The sequence below is a fragment of the Delphinus delphis genome, chromosome 8, assembly GCF_949987515.2.
Source record: "Delphinus delphis chromosome 8, mDelDel1.2, whole genome shotgun sequence".
NCBI lineage: Eukaryota > Metazoa > Chordata > Mammalia > Artiodactyla > Delphinidae > Delphinus > Delphinus delphis.
In genome coordinates, this window is record NC_082690.1 from 54315524 (window position 1) to 54330441 (window position 14918).

Here is a 14918-nt window from a genome sequence, read left to right on the forward strand (position 1 = left end):
TCCATGGAGGTGGAAGCAATTTCTGTCTTGCCCAGTGCTATAGCCACAGCTTCTCGTACCAGGGTGTGGCAGGATGTAGCCTGCGTTCAGGAGAGAAAGGAGGGACGTCGGGACCAGAAGCGAACTGAGGGAACAGAGGCGGAAAGTCTAGAGGCAGGGAGATCATGTGAGAGTGAAAATGGTTACTGGAAACTAAAGGAGGGAATACCAGAGGTGGCTTCCAAAATGTAGTCGTTGCAGGGCACAGACTTTGTCTGTTGCTCACACCTGTGAGACTTGAAGCGAGAACCTTGCCCTCTCTGAGCCTCGGTTTCCTCCTCTGTGAAAGCAGGTAATAGGCTGTTCTGGGGATGCAATGACAATCGGGCACCTAGTTCTTTTCTAATAAGAGCCACTAGTGAATGACATCTGTCTTCCTCTCCCCCTAGCAAACAAGTTGTGTTGAGTTTTAGGGCCAAGCCGTCCCGAGTTTGGAAATGCCTCAAAAAAGAAAGGACCCGAGTTTATTAGTATATTCATTTTTTTATAACAATGACAGCTCCAGAGACAACACACTGTCCCAGGACTCGGGGGGCCTTCTCCTGTGGGTAGTTTCAAGGCTCCCAAAGAGGCAGCATAGCCATGGTTGGTCAGGGAGTAGCCCCAGCTATGTGGCTGGGGTGATCCTTCCCCAGCCGCACCCTGGGAGTGTGGAAGAGGAATCGATTTTTACAGATTTTTAGCATTCTTGGAAAGAACATGTCCCCAAGTCCTTGTTTTTATTCTGAACTAATTACTGTGAAATAACATAATTTAATTGCGCTTCGATGCAGAGGGAAAGTGAGAGTGGTCTCCCTGATGGCTGTTTTTCACTCGTAAGTGCCTAGCTTGCAGAGAGGAGGTCCGTCCAGTCAGGGCTGTGCTTCCTGCTGCAGGCTAGGGACAGAGGTGAGGAAACCCCGCCAAGCGGCTCTTCATTTCAGGGGTAAAAAAAAGGGAGGGGTGGGAAAGGGGAGAGGGAGTGAGATGGCAGTAAAGAAACACAGTGTTTTTTTCCTTCCATCAGTAAAACAACAAAGGCAAAACTAAAAGGCTTCATCCTCCTAAAGACAGCAGTACAGTCTAATAGCAAAAGCCCAGACTTCGCCCTCCAGCCGTGCTCACACAGGTTTTTCCATCTCTCTGCATCTTGGTTTCCTCATGGATAATTTTGTCCATTAATATGCAAGAGGTGTTTAAGTGACAGAACATCTGCAAAGGGTCCAGTTCGGTGAGTGGTCCATGGTGGGGTGGGTGCTGAGGAAATACAGATCTCACCCTTCCAGGCAGCTGGATCACCCAGAGATTTGAAACCAATGTTCAGCAGCCAAGGGCCATCTGCAGATGCAGGGATTTCAGGTAATCTGGGATGAAGTAGAGGGAGCTTCCCCAAGCTCAGGTTTGAGACACTGGGGAGCATTCACTGAGCCTGCCTTTTGGGTTGTGTCCCGGGCTACAGGGACAGACAAAGCCAGATAAGCTAGCATCACTGCTTGGAGTCTTCCGTGGTTTCATAGACAGCCAGATGTGTAAGGAGCCCAAGGCAATAGTAGACAGATGATAAAAGCATGTTACTGGAGTTTGAACTTTACCCCTGTGGGAGCCTGAAGGAGAGAGCAATTCATTGTAACCAGGAAGATCGGGTAAATTTCCCCAAGGCACTGAGCCTTGTACATCAAGTAAGATGTTCAAAGAGAAGCTAGGGATGGTTTTCTGGAAGATGGAACAGTCCAGACAAAGGCGAAGGACAATAGATAGGAATGTTGGCTATTTTTTGGCACGTGTGTCAGAAGACTGTGCATTAAACCATCCATCTGTGCATTGGATCTGCTGCGGGCCTCAGGCTCTCTTTTACTGAAGGCTCTTGAATGTAGAACTATGGAAACCACAGGCACTGCAGGAGGACGCTGGCTGCCTTCCCCCTTAGAACAGAGGCTCCACTGGGCAGATACGTGATAAACCCCTTGCCTTCATGTGAGGCCTGTCAAACCCATCGGTCCTCTCCAGCGGTCTCTGCCCTGTGTAGGATTATTCACTGCAAGCCCCACATGTGGAAGCTGGGCCTGCTGCAGTTAAATTACTTGTTTACCTGGAATGACTGGTAAGTAATAGAGCTGGGCCTAGCAACCAGCTTTTCTGATTCCAAGTCCTGTGTTCCTTATGTAGACCATGCCAGCTCTCAGAGCCCTCCTCTGATGTCCTTCTCTGCCGCTGTGCTCCGTACCCAAGGCTCAGAACAAACAAGGGGGTGCTTTGCCATCCTGTCTGGGGCTTTCTCCTGCCCCTGCTCCCAGCTTCCCTCCCACAACCTACCCTGATCTAACAGAGGTGGCAGCTCACATGTGTTGAGAGCTAACCATGTTCCAGGCATGTTCTGAGTGTTATATATATTTCTCATTTAATCTTCTTAACAATCCTACCTATCCAACAAACATTTGTCAAGGACCAGCCATGTGCTAGGTACCATTCTAGTTTTATTTCCATCTCATAGATGAGAAACTGAGACCTGAGGAAATTAAGTCAGTTGTTCGAGGCCACGTCACTAGTGAGTGTGAGAGCCAGGATTTGCCCCCGGAGCCTGCCCTCTTCCCACTGTGCTCTACGATTCCCATAGCTGGAGTGGGGCTGGAGTGGGGCTGGAGCAGGGCTGGGATGGTCCACCTGATCTGAACTGCTGAGAGGATGCACAGAGCTCCTTACTAAAGAGAGAAAATACCTTATTTTCCTAAGGAAGAAAAGTTAGCGTCCATCTGCTCTGGGCCATGCACTGTACCAGGATTGCTATGTACCTGTGGCATTGAGTGGAGCTGTGGTTTGCACCCAGAGTGCTTCAGGATTGGAGAGCAAAGCAGGCCCAGATGTCATCAGGGGACCTCGATACACATCGCTTATTGAGCACTAGCCCTTTGTGTTATCTGATTCACCTGTTCTCCGGGCTTCATGTGCCGTGGCATTGGATCGTCACCAGCGTAACATTACATTTTGGAGGGAGCCTTTCCTGCTGGTGTGTGGCAAACAGCTAGATGTATTGCGCCTTTGAGCCTGGAGTTAGGATTTTGTTCACAGCCTCCAGTGGGGGAAGAGGAAAAATGCCAGTATCATTAACTGAGCTGAGGCCTGCATTTCATCACATGGTCCTAAAGTTTACCGCTCAGGCCGTCTGTAGAATTCTACAGCAAGACAGACTCATTGGACTCCTGTGTGTGTCTTAGTGTATGAGTCTCTGTGTGTGAGTACACGCATGACACCACCCAGTACGGATGCAAAAAAAAAGGTATTTGAGAGGAGATGGAGTTGGGGGTAACGAAGATTAAATGAGAATTTTAGGAGAAGCAGCATTTTTCTTTACCTGAAAACTGGAAACTCTTCTTTTGCTTGTTTATGCCTCCTCACTTTTCTGTAGAGCATTAAGTCCATTAAATTGTACTGTGATTACCCCTAATGGTATCGGTCTGGGGCTGTGTAGAAAGTTTCACATGTAAATCTTTGCATTAGTCTGTGTCTTAAACTTCGGGTGTTCTTTCTTTCATTGATTAACTTTTAAGCAACATAATAATGATGTCTTATATTTTCAATACACTTCAAAAGGACTTGCCTTAAATTTAATCCTTATAAGAACCTGGGAGATGGTTTTGTATTCTTTCCCTTTCTACAGATGAAAAAACTGAGGGTCAGAGTGGTTAGGTGACTTATTTGCAGATGCATAGCTGGTAAGGGCCAGAGCTGGGAGTCCAGCTATCTCTGCAGATCTGCTCTGCTGGCTACATAGGTGGACAACAGAGCCAGCAAGGGACGGATGGGAAGCACCTGGATATGGACTGTCAAGGTGGTGTGCATGGGACAGGTTCTGACGTAGTGGTCAGGAACCGGGAGCTGGGGAGGGGAGAGCAGACGGCATTTCTGGCTTGGGGCAATGGTGGAAATCCTCACAGAAGAGTTAAGGTTTGAAGTAGGCCTTGAAAGATGGGAGAATGATTTTAAAAATAGGAAAGGCGGGCTTCCCTGGTGGCGCAGTGGTTGAGAGTCTACCAGCTGATGCAGAGGCCACAACAGTGAGAGGCCCGCATACCGCAAAAAAAATAAAAATAAAAATAGGAAAGGCAGTGGCCATTCCACATAGAGATGTTACATCAACGAAGCCTGGAGGCTGTGTGTTCAAGGGACAGGAGAAACCTACACAGACAGAGATTCCTGGGCAGGGAGAAGCAATGAGGAACGTCAGGTACTGTGCTCAGCAAGTGTTTCAAATGCTCAAGTTTCTATCCTCAGGAAAATATCACTAACAAACTTTGAGCAGTAAGGCAGGGCCATATACTTATGAGATTTCCTTTTTTTATTTTCCATTTCTGTCATTTCCACAGTTTTACATCTAATCAGAAAGGCAGCGTGTACAGGGGTTGGGGACAGATTCTGCGCAATCTGGATTTGGCTCAGGTCTGAAGTGACCCTCTGCCTCTTATTAAATGTGTGATCTTGGGCAAGTTCTTGACCCTCCTGGAGCCTTAGCTTCCTCATCTTGCAAATGAGGATAATAATAGTGCCTACCTCCTAGGGCTTTGCAAGGATTAAGTGATAGTGTGTTTATCAAGCACAAAGCCCAGTGCTTGGTACTATTAATAACAGTGGCTTTTATCACCACCACATTCATCATCATCCTCATCATCACCATCATCACCACCATCACCATCACCATCATCATCACCATCCCCATCATCACCATCACCATCATCATCACCATCACCATCACCATCATCACCATCACCATCACCACCACATTCACCATCATCATCACCATCACCATCCCCATCCCCATCATCACCATCACCATCACCATCACCATCACCATCACCATCCCCATCCCCATCATCATCATCACCATCACCATCACCACCACATTCATCATCATCACCATCATCACCATCATCATCATCATGGTTCCTGGAACTCTGTGCTGCTTTAAACTTCCTAATCTAAGGACTGAGGCAAACCAGGGGTCCCTGCATATCAGAGAACTTGTGCGTATTGCGTGCCTGGCTCTGTGCACAGACAGGGCAGAGAGGCAAGAAAACGTAGTATGATCCCAAAGAGCTAGAAAACGCTCCAGTGGGCAGGAGGCTGGGAAGCTGTGGAGAGTAAAGGAGGGACATCACACACTCTGTTCTGTGAGAGTTTAAAATGCTCTTTCAGAATGCTTCTCATTATAAAGAAATATCATCCCTAGTTACAAATCTGGGTGGCGGACTCTGCGTTAAGCTGTCCACCCTCATTCTTCCCGCTGAAGTGACTGTTCCAGAGGGAAAGGTCTATCCTAATAATATACACACAAATTAAAACTCCATTTAGCGGTACAGTGGGGACCACCTCCTAATTGACTTTGATCATTGAAAAAAAAAAAGAAAAACCCAGTTACGTGGTTGATATGTCAAAGGAAATCAGGCAGTGGGAGGGTGCCTCACAGAGCCTTGCAACAGGACGTTTTCTAGTAGCTATGGAAATGGAACCTAGCAACAGGCACCTTCTCCTTCTGGGGCTCCCAAGCGTGAACCAGACCCGTGTTTCCTTTGGCCCCCTTTGATGGTTGGTACAGGAAGGAGCGGACAAGGCCTCACACGTGAGAGGCTGGTCCTTGGCTAAGTGGAGACACCTTTTTATAGAAATGCTTTAGATAGCCTTGGGAATACTCTTGGCACTTGGATGCAAGCACCACAGAGAAAGGAAACCCAGCAGAGCTCTAGGCCAGCGTTCCGCCCCCTCTCGGGAAATGACAGGCACTTTCCCAGCTTTCCCCGGCTGACATGTTTCTGCCAGGGCAGGGCTGGCTGCGCACCCCAGCAGAGGAGTTGAACAGGCTGGCGACCCTGGGGTGATTTCGCTCCCTGGATCCTTAACGAGGGTTTGAGTGTGAAGGGCAAGGTGGTGGGTCTTCCACTGCGTGGAGTCACTTCCTTGACCGCTCTGTCAGCAGTGATTTGATCAGAAGCTGCACGTTCTGATCAGGACTGCATGGAAGCCTGCCCTGGGTTCTGACAGCAGTCTGCGAAGAGCTCAGGGTGTGGAGTGACCCGGACCTGGGTTTGGATCTTGGTGCTGCCATGATGAATGGTGCAAAATGATGGACTGTTCTGGGGCCTTGGTTTTCTAAAGATCCAAAATCAGGTTAATAATATCTACTTTGTCACTATGTGTTGAGGTCCTAGTCCATAAAATGGAGATACTATCTTCCTTAAAAAGCTGTGAGATTAAATGACATAATGAATGTTCATCCTCCGTACCACTCCTCTGTACCACTGTGTCATGCACATGGTACAATTTTTAATAAGTGGGAGCTGTTACTGTTTCGGTAATAATCCTAATTATGTCTGTCTCCTTCCTTGGCTCTTTTTCTTCTTCTCTCCTGTGGGCCAGGTGCTGGGGGATGGAGATGAGAGAAATGATCCCTGCCCTAAGGGAGGGCCTGCTGGCGGCCTGATATCACCTGCCCCGTGGGCTCATTCCCTTAACTTTAGGCTCAAGAAGATGACTCCTTTAGTCTGGGAGTGCCGTGCCCGACGGAAGAACAAGCCATGAAGGGGCCTCTCCTGCTCTTACAGGATTTTCTGCTGCGACTTAGCAACAGGGCCATTTAGCAGAAAGAACTCGGAACTAAATCCAAAGACTTGGGCTCAGCGCAGTTCCAGGCTCTGCCCCAAGTGTCCCCTTCAAGCCTGAGTCTCATCCGCCCGTTGAGTGCGGGGCAGGTTCAGTCATAGCGACACCCCCCACCCCCCAACCAGAGCAAAAGCTCAGACTTCTCAACTCCCTCAAGAAATCTCCGTGCTTCACTTTCTCAGCGAGAACCTTAATGTACACTGCAAATGACGCTGATGATACCACTGTAGAAGGCTACCCTCTGGTAGTAAATTTGAGTCAATACCAAGCAGCTCATAAAATATATTCTTTCCTTTCACCTTCACAGCAATTCTTTGAAGCTATAGGTATTATTGTCACCATTTTATAGATGAGGAAGCTGGGAGTCAAAGGATTTAAATAACAGGAACAAAGTCACATAACCATAAACGTGAAAACCAGAACAGGAACGCAGGGCTGTCTGGCTGCCACGGCTGTGCTCGTAACCAGCTGTACTTCGTGCCTCCCATCTTCCTGTGTCTGACACCAGCGCTATATTGGGAGTAGGGCAGGGAGAGGTCACATTACCGGGCTGAGGTCAGTCCAAGGTGGCCAACCCCTAAGCTAGTCATGCACAGAAGAAGGCTTAGTGTAGCCCGTCTGGTGAAAGGGGCCCAGAAAAGATAGTTTTCTTATTCCATTACTGCAGTAATAGCCGTTCACTCCATCCTGCACAAATTAGATTCCAGCCCTGGTCCCCCTACAACTTGCCGTGTCACCAGTTTTCAGTGCCCTCCACTTAAATTGATCTTCCTCCACGTTGATGGTGGGCGTGCCTGTTTCTCCCCTTCTCTCGTGCCCATCCCCCCACCCCCCTGTTTTCCAGAACTATTGAGCGGCTGCCAGTGAATCCTTGTTGAAAGGCCTCCTTTCCCCACAGCATTGCATGGTGCAGAAAAATGATTAACTGTGCCAGAGTCCATTCTCCAGAAAACAATTAATTTGGGGGTGAGAGACAGTAACCCTGATTGTTGCAGTCAGGTTTATCCAGAGATAGGAAGAAAGGCAATATATTTACTTGATTAAAAATTAGCTCCACGTAGTCAGCAGTGGGATCCTATCAGGCTGCTTTATAGCAATTCCGCTTTTAAAAACTGTTTTATCCACCGGACAGGTATCTCTAGTTCCTGTGCCCAAAGTCTGTCAGCTGATGGGAGCAGGGTAGGGAGAGAGCCCTCAGCTCAAAGAAATTTGCGGTTGGCGTGGGAGGGAAATTAGGGGCAATATGTGGAGAGAAGGAAAGGTGATGGAACAGAGCTGGCTTAAATAAATCTTTCAGGGGATCTGGGAATTAGGAAAATCAGCAGAGCAAAATGACAAGGATGGTGATGGCTACCATTTATTTTGCTCCTGCTATGTGCCAGGCACAGTTCTAAGCACATCACATGCATTATTTCATTTATAATCCTTTGAGGTAAATATTACTATCTATTTTACAGATGAAGAAACTGAGACTCAGAGAGGCTAAGTCATTTACCCAAAGTCAGGAACCTAGTAAATGATGTGCCTCTGAACGCTCCAGATAGACCCAAACTTGAGGACTGAGTCTACCAAAGTCGCTTACTTGCATTTACACGGTTTTGCTTTTGAGGGTCAACCCTGTCTACTGTGGTCAGGATGTAAACAGGTGGGGACCCCATGCTTTACCCCTAAGATGAAGGTCCTTTAACAGACTATCTCAAAAGAGAAAACCAGGCTATACTGTCAGCAGAGGCCTTGCCTTAAAATTATCTTAATTTTAATTTAATTTCAGGCATTGTAATTCATCAGCAGTCTAGCGGTGAGTTTGGACTTTAGGACCAGTCAGACCTGGGTTCAAAAGTGACTTTATCACTTCCCATCTGGGAAGTATCTTGGGAAGTATTTTTGGGCAGGTCATGCAGCCTCTCTGAGCCTCCACTTTCTTCATCTGTAAAATGGGAATACTAATGATTTTCTCAAGGTTTATGTAAGGTCTGAATGAAATCACCTATGTAATTCCCCTTGCCTAAGTGTCTGACACATGGCATGTGCTCAAAATCAGGATCTCCCCGCTCGGCTCTATTGTCCTTCTTTACCTTGTGCTCCTAAGACCAAGTTGTAGAACTTCCTTTTTAATGTAAACAGCATGGAAGTGAGTTTGGAAACTAGTGAAGAAAATTAGTCAGTCATCCTACCACTATAATTCAAAGCTTGATGTCATTTTTACATATCTCTTTCTAGATTTTTTTTTCACATGTGTACCTGGTATTCCATCCAGTACTTGTATCATAGTTTAGCCAAGTTCTCCTATTTTAAGACATCTAGGTTGCTTCTGATTTTTTTACTAGTACACTGCAGTGTACATCTCTCTGTATATGGCTTCTAGGTTTGAAACTTTTGAATGTTGTGACTTTGTTGCCAAACCAGGAGAAGAACTTGGGGGATGAAGCTCTGTCGTTCTGCTGTTGTGATTGTCTTGCCTTTTTGTTTTCTGCTTTCTACGTTAGAGGACCATAAGTCAGAGAACTCCAGTTAGTTATATTTTACAGAAATGATGCTAGTTAAGAACAAACAAACAAACAACTGAGCATTAATAATGTAAAACAGAAAAGTAGGTAGCCATGCAGCTGGGTTGGTTTCTGCTGCCTTTTGAAACCAAGAATGCTGCTTGAATCAACAGTTTCTTGAAGTTATAACCATCTCTAGTCACTACCTAGAGCTGCTAATTTACAGATGCAACTGGGTTTGTGCATTCGATTTTTGGAAGGGAAGCATGCATGTGACAGTGGAAACTCCTATACTTACTTCGGTGACTTCTACATAATGACTTTGTTAATTGCCTCCGGCTGGCTGGGCGCTGCGGGGAGCCTTCAACGTCTGAACATCTACTGAGCATTTTTCTTAAAAATGTCAAGATGGAGCTTGCACTTTCCCAGCCCTCTCTCATGTCTCGCCGGGCAGGAAAAAGGCGACTGGAAAATGTCAGCCCTGGGATCAGATTGACCAGATCTGAGGGAGTAAGAAACTCCCCCCACCCTAGCTCTTGGCTTTTAGAAATCAGTAACCTTTCAACGTGGGTGATCCTGTGAACTCGCTACCTTTCCACGGCCTTCTTCTCAACTCTTTAGCATCTTTTCACCTTTCCACTGAATTACAAACTAGTTGAAAGGGGACACCGGTATCAGGTTTCTTATTTAGGTCACTTTCAAGGTACTTGGGAGAGTTTTGCACCAACAGGTATAAATACGCACTGTGGGGTGTAATTTAGATAATCCTGTGATGTGCATCGGTGCTTACTATTAATTCCTCTGGAAGGAGGGATTACGATCATTACAATTTACATTGTGTCAGTGGTCTGGTCTTAAAGCAGGCTGGACAGGACCATTTATATTATTTAGCTTTTCTGGATCCATGACTGGTATTTCCAAGTCCTCTGGATAGCACGCACCTACTGCTGTCTGCAGCTTTACATGAGGGTTGCTGTGGGGTAAGAACTATTTATTATCACCATTGGGACCCCCAGACATTAACTTCAGCCTTTATTTGCTGGTGACTTTAGATTGCCCATAGTTTACTCCTGTTTAAAGTAACATGTGTAAAAGAGGAAGCTTGGCTGGGAAACACAGGCTCCTGAGTTTGAAACTTGCCTCAAACTTATACCAGCTCTGTGATGTTAGGTCACTTACTCTGAGTGAATCAGAATATATCCCCATAGCTCAGTTTCCATTCAGTTCCATTGTACTCATTCTCCAATAACGTTTTTTCAACCCATCTTTACATGTGGATTAAATCGAATAATATAAATTAAGAATTTGGCATGTAGTATGCACTCAGATTATGCCAGGTGTTGAGTTACTGGCATTATTTTGAATATTATCGAGGACAAAGACGAATGGTTGCTTGAGCTTGTGTGTTCTTTGGACAGCCTCTGACCGAGTATGCCTTGTACCCTTTGGGAAGAGGAGAACAGAGCAGACTATTTCCCTTCCTTCTCTTTCTGTCGCTCATAACCCAGAACTATAAGACGGACCACCCACCAATCAATACAGTAAAAGAATTGAGGGGCCCCTAGCCTGACTTATATTTAAGACTGGATCACAGATTAAAGGTCCCTTTTATTGTGGCTTTAAGACAACATTACTGGTGGAACTTCACATCTCTGACTCCGTATCATCCTGTCCTCTGTCTAAATCTTACTGTTGCAGGAAGGGGGGACCCCTTGCAGGGCCCGAGAGTGGGCCCTTGTCTAACACTCGGAAATGAACTGTCCAAGGAGACACATGTGCTGACACACCAAGAGAGCTTATTGAGAAGGGGTGCCCGGGTGGAGAGCAGGAGGGTGAGGGAGCCCAGGAGGACTGCTCTGCCACGTGGCTTGCAGTCTTGGGTTTTATGGTGATGGGATTAGCTTCCAGGTTGTCTCTAGCCAATCACTGTGACTCACGGTCCTTCCTGGTGGCGTGCGCATCACTCAGCCAAGATGGATTCCAGTGAGAAGGATTCTGGGAGGTTAGTAGGACATATGAACTGGCATCCCCTCTCTCCTTTGGACATTTCCCCAATTCTTCCGGTTGGTGGTGGCTTGTTAGTTCCGCATGCCTTACGAGGACCTCCTGCTGCAAGATACCTCCTGCAGGTGGTAAGTGTGGTGCCTGGCCAGGGTGGGTGGTTTCAGCCAGTGGTTCTCCTACCTTCCAGTCGGCCATTTGTCAGCCCGGTGTTGATGGCCCTGTACTCGCTTCCCTACCCACCAGCCTCCAGAATTACTTCTGGAGGACTGAATCTCCTGAGAGTCCAAGTTAGAGCTGGATCCAGAACTTGGCTTTCCCAGGTGGTTTCTAAGAGCACATCTACCACAGGCCACAGAGAGACCCACCGGCGTCACAGCTGTGTGGGCCTCTGTGTGTGCTCGCCGAGGTGCAAGGCCATGAGGAAGGGCTGCCAGCATGCACCTCTGGGCTTCTGGCCGACAGCATTCCCCCATCCAGCTGTGGGCTGCCCTGCCCTAATTAACGTCCCTGGACGCCAGATCCTGTGGTCATTTTCACCGGGAACACTCTTTCCACTGGCTTTTCTTCCCCCGCCACATATTTTTTACCGTGAGAACTTCCTTTTGCATCTTGTTTAAAATAAGAGAAAGTGGGCTTCCCTGGCGGCGCAGTGGTTGAGAGTCCGCCTGCCGATGCAGGGGACACGGGTTCGTGCCCCGGTCCGGGAGGATCCCACATGCCGCGGAGCGGCTGGGCCCGTGAGCCATGGCCGCTGAGCCTGCGTGTCCGGAGCCTGTGCTCCGCAACGGGAGAGGCCACAACAGTGAGAGGCCCGCGTACTGCAAAAAAAGTAAAATAAAATAAGAGAAAGCTTTGACAAAATGTTTCTTTTCACAAAGCTGTGAGAGCTCTATTCATTCTGGGATTAGTTAATTCTCATGACCTTTTAACAAGACAGCTCTTTTGCACACTTAGATGAGATAATTGATTCTAACGGGGAAAGAAGTGCTGCTCGTTTAACTGCATATATCTGAGTTGTCCGCAATTCAAACAATTTCTGCATTACCTTTGGAGTTGCCGATAAATAGATTAAATCAGTAAGAAGGTAAGCAGAAATGTGAGCTAATTCAACCTTGGAAGTAGCAGCATATTCACTTCTAATAGGCAAATTAACGTTACTATTATTGACAGCTACACAGAGACGGTCAAGAGCAGTGTAAAGCACCTCATTTAGTGTCTGGTACCTAAAAAGTGCTGTATAAATGTTAGCTACTATTTTATCAGGATTATCAATGGTATGACTATAATGGTTATAGAATATAGTAATCACACAGATGTACAGTTTACAAAGTGCTTTGCCATATATTATCCCATATGATACAATAATTCTTTGAAATATTTTTATCCCCATTTCTCAGATGAGACTAGCTAGGAAGTGGCAGTTAGGATTCAAAACCAGTTTTCTTGCCCTTGGTCCAGCACACTTCCCACTGCATCACAGTAACCGGAGAGAAAGCAAAGGGTCCGATTGCATTTCTGTTACCAGTGTACGCTCTCCTGATTAAGCCAGACTTGTGTGTATTCCTCGGTGGCTTGTGTTTGGATCAGGAGTCATAAGGATATGCTGTGCTCCGGTCCCCCGTACACACTTCTTTTTGCATCTTGAAGGCAGTCACGCAGCCCCTCCAGACCACCAGTGACCCTTCCACAAACTGTGGCCAAATAACACAACTTTCCGTCTGCCTCACGGACTCCTATACTGCTGCCTAAAAAGACATGTAAAAGCCTGGGACGTTGCTTGATGTGTAAGAGGGGGTGTCTTTATCATCCCCACCCACCTTGTTAGAAAAGGCTGGCGAGCAGCAGCATGGTGAAGTGGGAAGAGCCTTCCTTCCAGCCAGAAAGATGGATGGTGTGTGATGTCAGGATTCCAGCAGTTTGGGATTCTAGTCTAGGCTCTGCCACTTGTGAGCCATTTAACCTTCCCAGGGTTAATTGATGTCTCTGTGTCTTAGTTTCTTCATCGGCAAATGGCATTATCACCTTTTAGGATTGTTGCAAGGATCAAAGAAACTTTGAAACGGATTTCCTGCTCTTAGCACAATGCCTGGCCCGTGGAAAGCACTCAAGAAATCCCAGTTTTATAATTATCGTAATTTTAATTAACCTTCTGAGTTAATTAAATGTCCACATCTATAAGTTGGGTCTGGCAAGGTTGCATGAGGATTAGATGTCAGGTATACAAATTACCCAGGGCACTGCCCGGCAAGCAGTTGGTCCTCAGTAAACATAATTACGATGGGCCTTCATATCTCTGTCGATCCTTCCCTGTGTTCCTCTCACCCTCCTAGTGGGTCAGCCACTGTCTCCTCTGGGCCTTCTAGTCCTTCTCTCTATCTCCCCTGCTTGACTACGAGCTCATGGAAGCAGGGAGCGTCTGATTTAGTTCTGGCTCTCAGTGTCAGCCATGGGTCCTGGCATAGAGTGGGCTTTTAGAAAGTGTTCATCAGCTGAACGAAGGAGTGATGCGACACAGAGGATGCTGTGGGAGTTGGGGACTGGAGTATGCGATTCTGTATGCGGGGAGTCAGGGAAGGTGTCCCAGAAGAGGTAAGTATGGACCATTGATGAGGCGCAAGTCTTGAATCGCCAGTGGGACTTAAGCCGACGCTTTGTACTAGATTGCAAACCTTTCTGGAAAACACGCTTCCTAGCCTTCGCAAGCATTGTGTATTTAAAGGACAACATCCGTTCTCTGGTGTTTTATGGTCTCTTCTCGATTGTTGAAGACTGTTTAGCAGTTGCTACCTTGCAAAAATAGTTTTAAAACAGAAATGCATGCCCATGAATCAAAATCACAGCATTGCACAAAATCACAAAAATACACAGAATCAAAACGTGCAGCAGATACACAGTGAAATGCAGATCCCATCTCTTCCTTCACAGGATGCACCCAGTTATCAGTGTCTTTCTTATCCTTCCAGAAATATTCTGTACATATGCAGAAATGTTTTTACCTAAATGTAGTATGTCAAACATACTGTTCTGAATGTTACAATTTTCCTTCCAGAAAAATATATACAAAGAGCTTCCTCACTCTTTTTTATGGTTGCATAGTATATTGTATAAATAAAACTTATCTAGCCCCTTATTGGTGGACTGGTTTCCAATATTTTGCTATTACAAACAGTACTGTAGTGAATAACCTTGTATGTACATCATTTTGTATGTATATGAACATATCTGGAGAACTGGAACGTCTAAGTTCCAGGGTAAAGGGTATGGGCATTTTTGATTTGATAGCTTTTGTCAAATTGCCCTCCATAGGGTTTGTACCAGCTTATGCTCACACCAAACCAGATGAGTGTGAGAGTGCTTATTTCCTGTTCTTTTCCAATACTGTATATTTTCAGCCTTTTTAAAATCTTTGCCAAACCATATGTGAAACACAGTATTGCAGAGTTTAACTTACATTTCTCCTACTTTGGGTGAGGTCTAGAGTCTTTTCACGTGACAAAGATCCAATTGCATTTCTTATTCTGTAAACTATCTGTTCATATCCTATGCCTATTTTCCTACTGACTTGCTGGACTTTGCTTATTATTTGTAGGAGTTCTTTTTCTATTAAGGAAATTAACCCTTGGTGATACAAATTGCAGGTTTTTCCTCTAGATTGTTATTTATCTTTTGAATCAAAAGGCCAAGACCACTACTTACAATACCCAGGACTTGGAAGCAACCTAACTGTCCATTGACAGATGAATGGATAAAGAAGATGTGGCA

General features: G+C 46.2%; 1 protein-coding gene across 1 annotated transcript in view; it reads left to right on the forward strand.

Annotated features, from left to right (window-relative positions):
- TENM4 (teneurin transmembrane protein 4) overlaps positions 1 to 14918 on the forward strand; it is a 385173-nt gene that overhangs the window by 173514 nt on the left and 196741 nt on the right. The window lies entirely within an intron of this gene.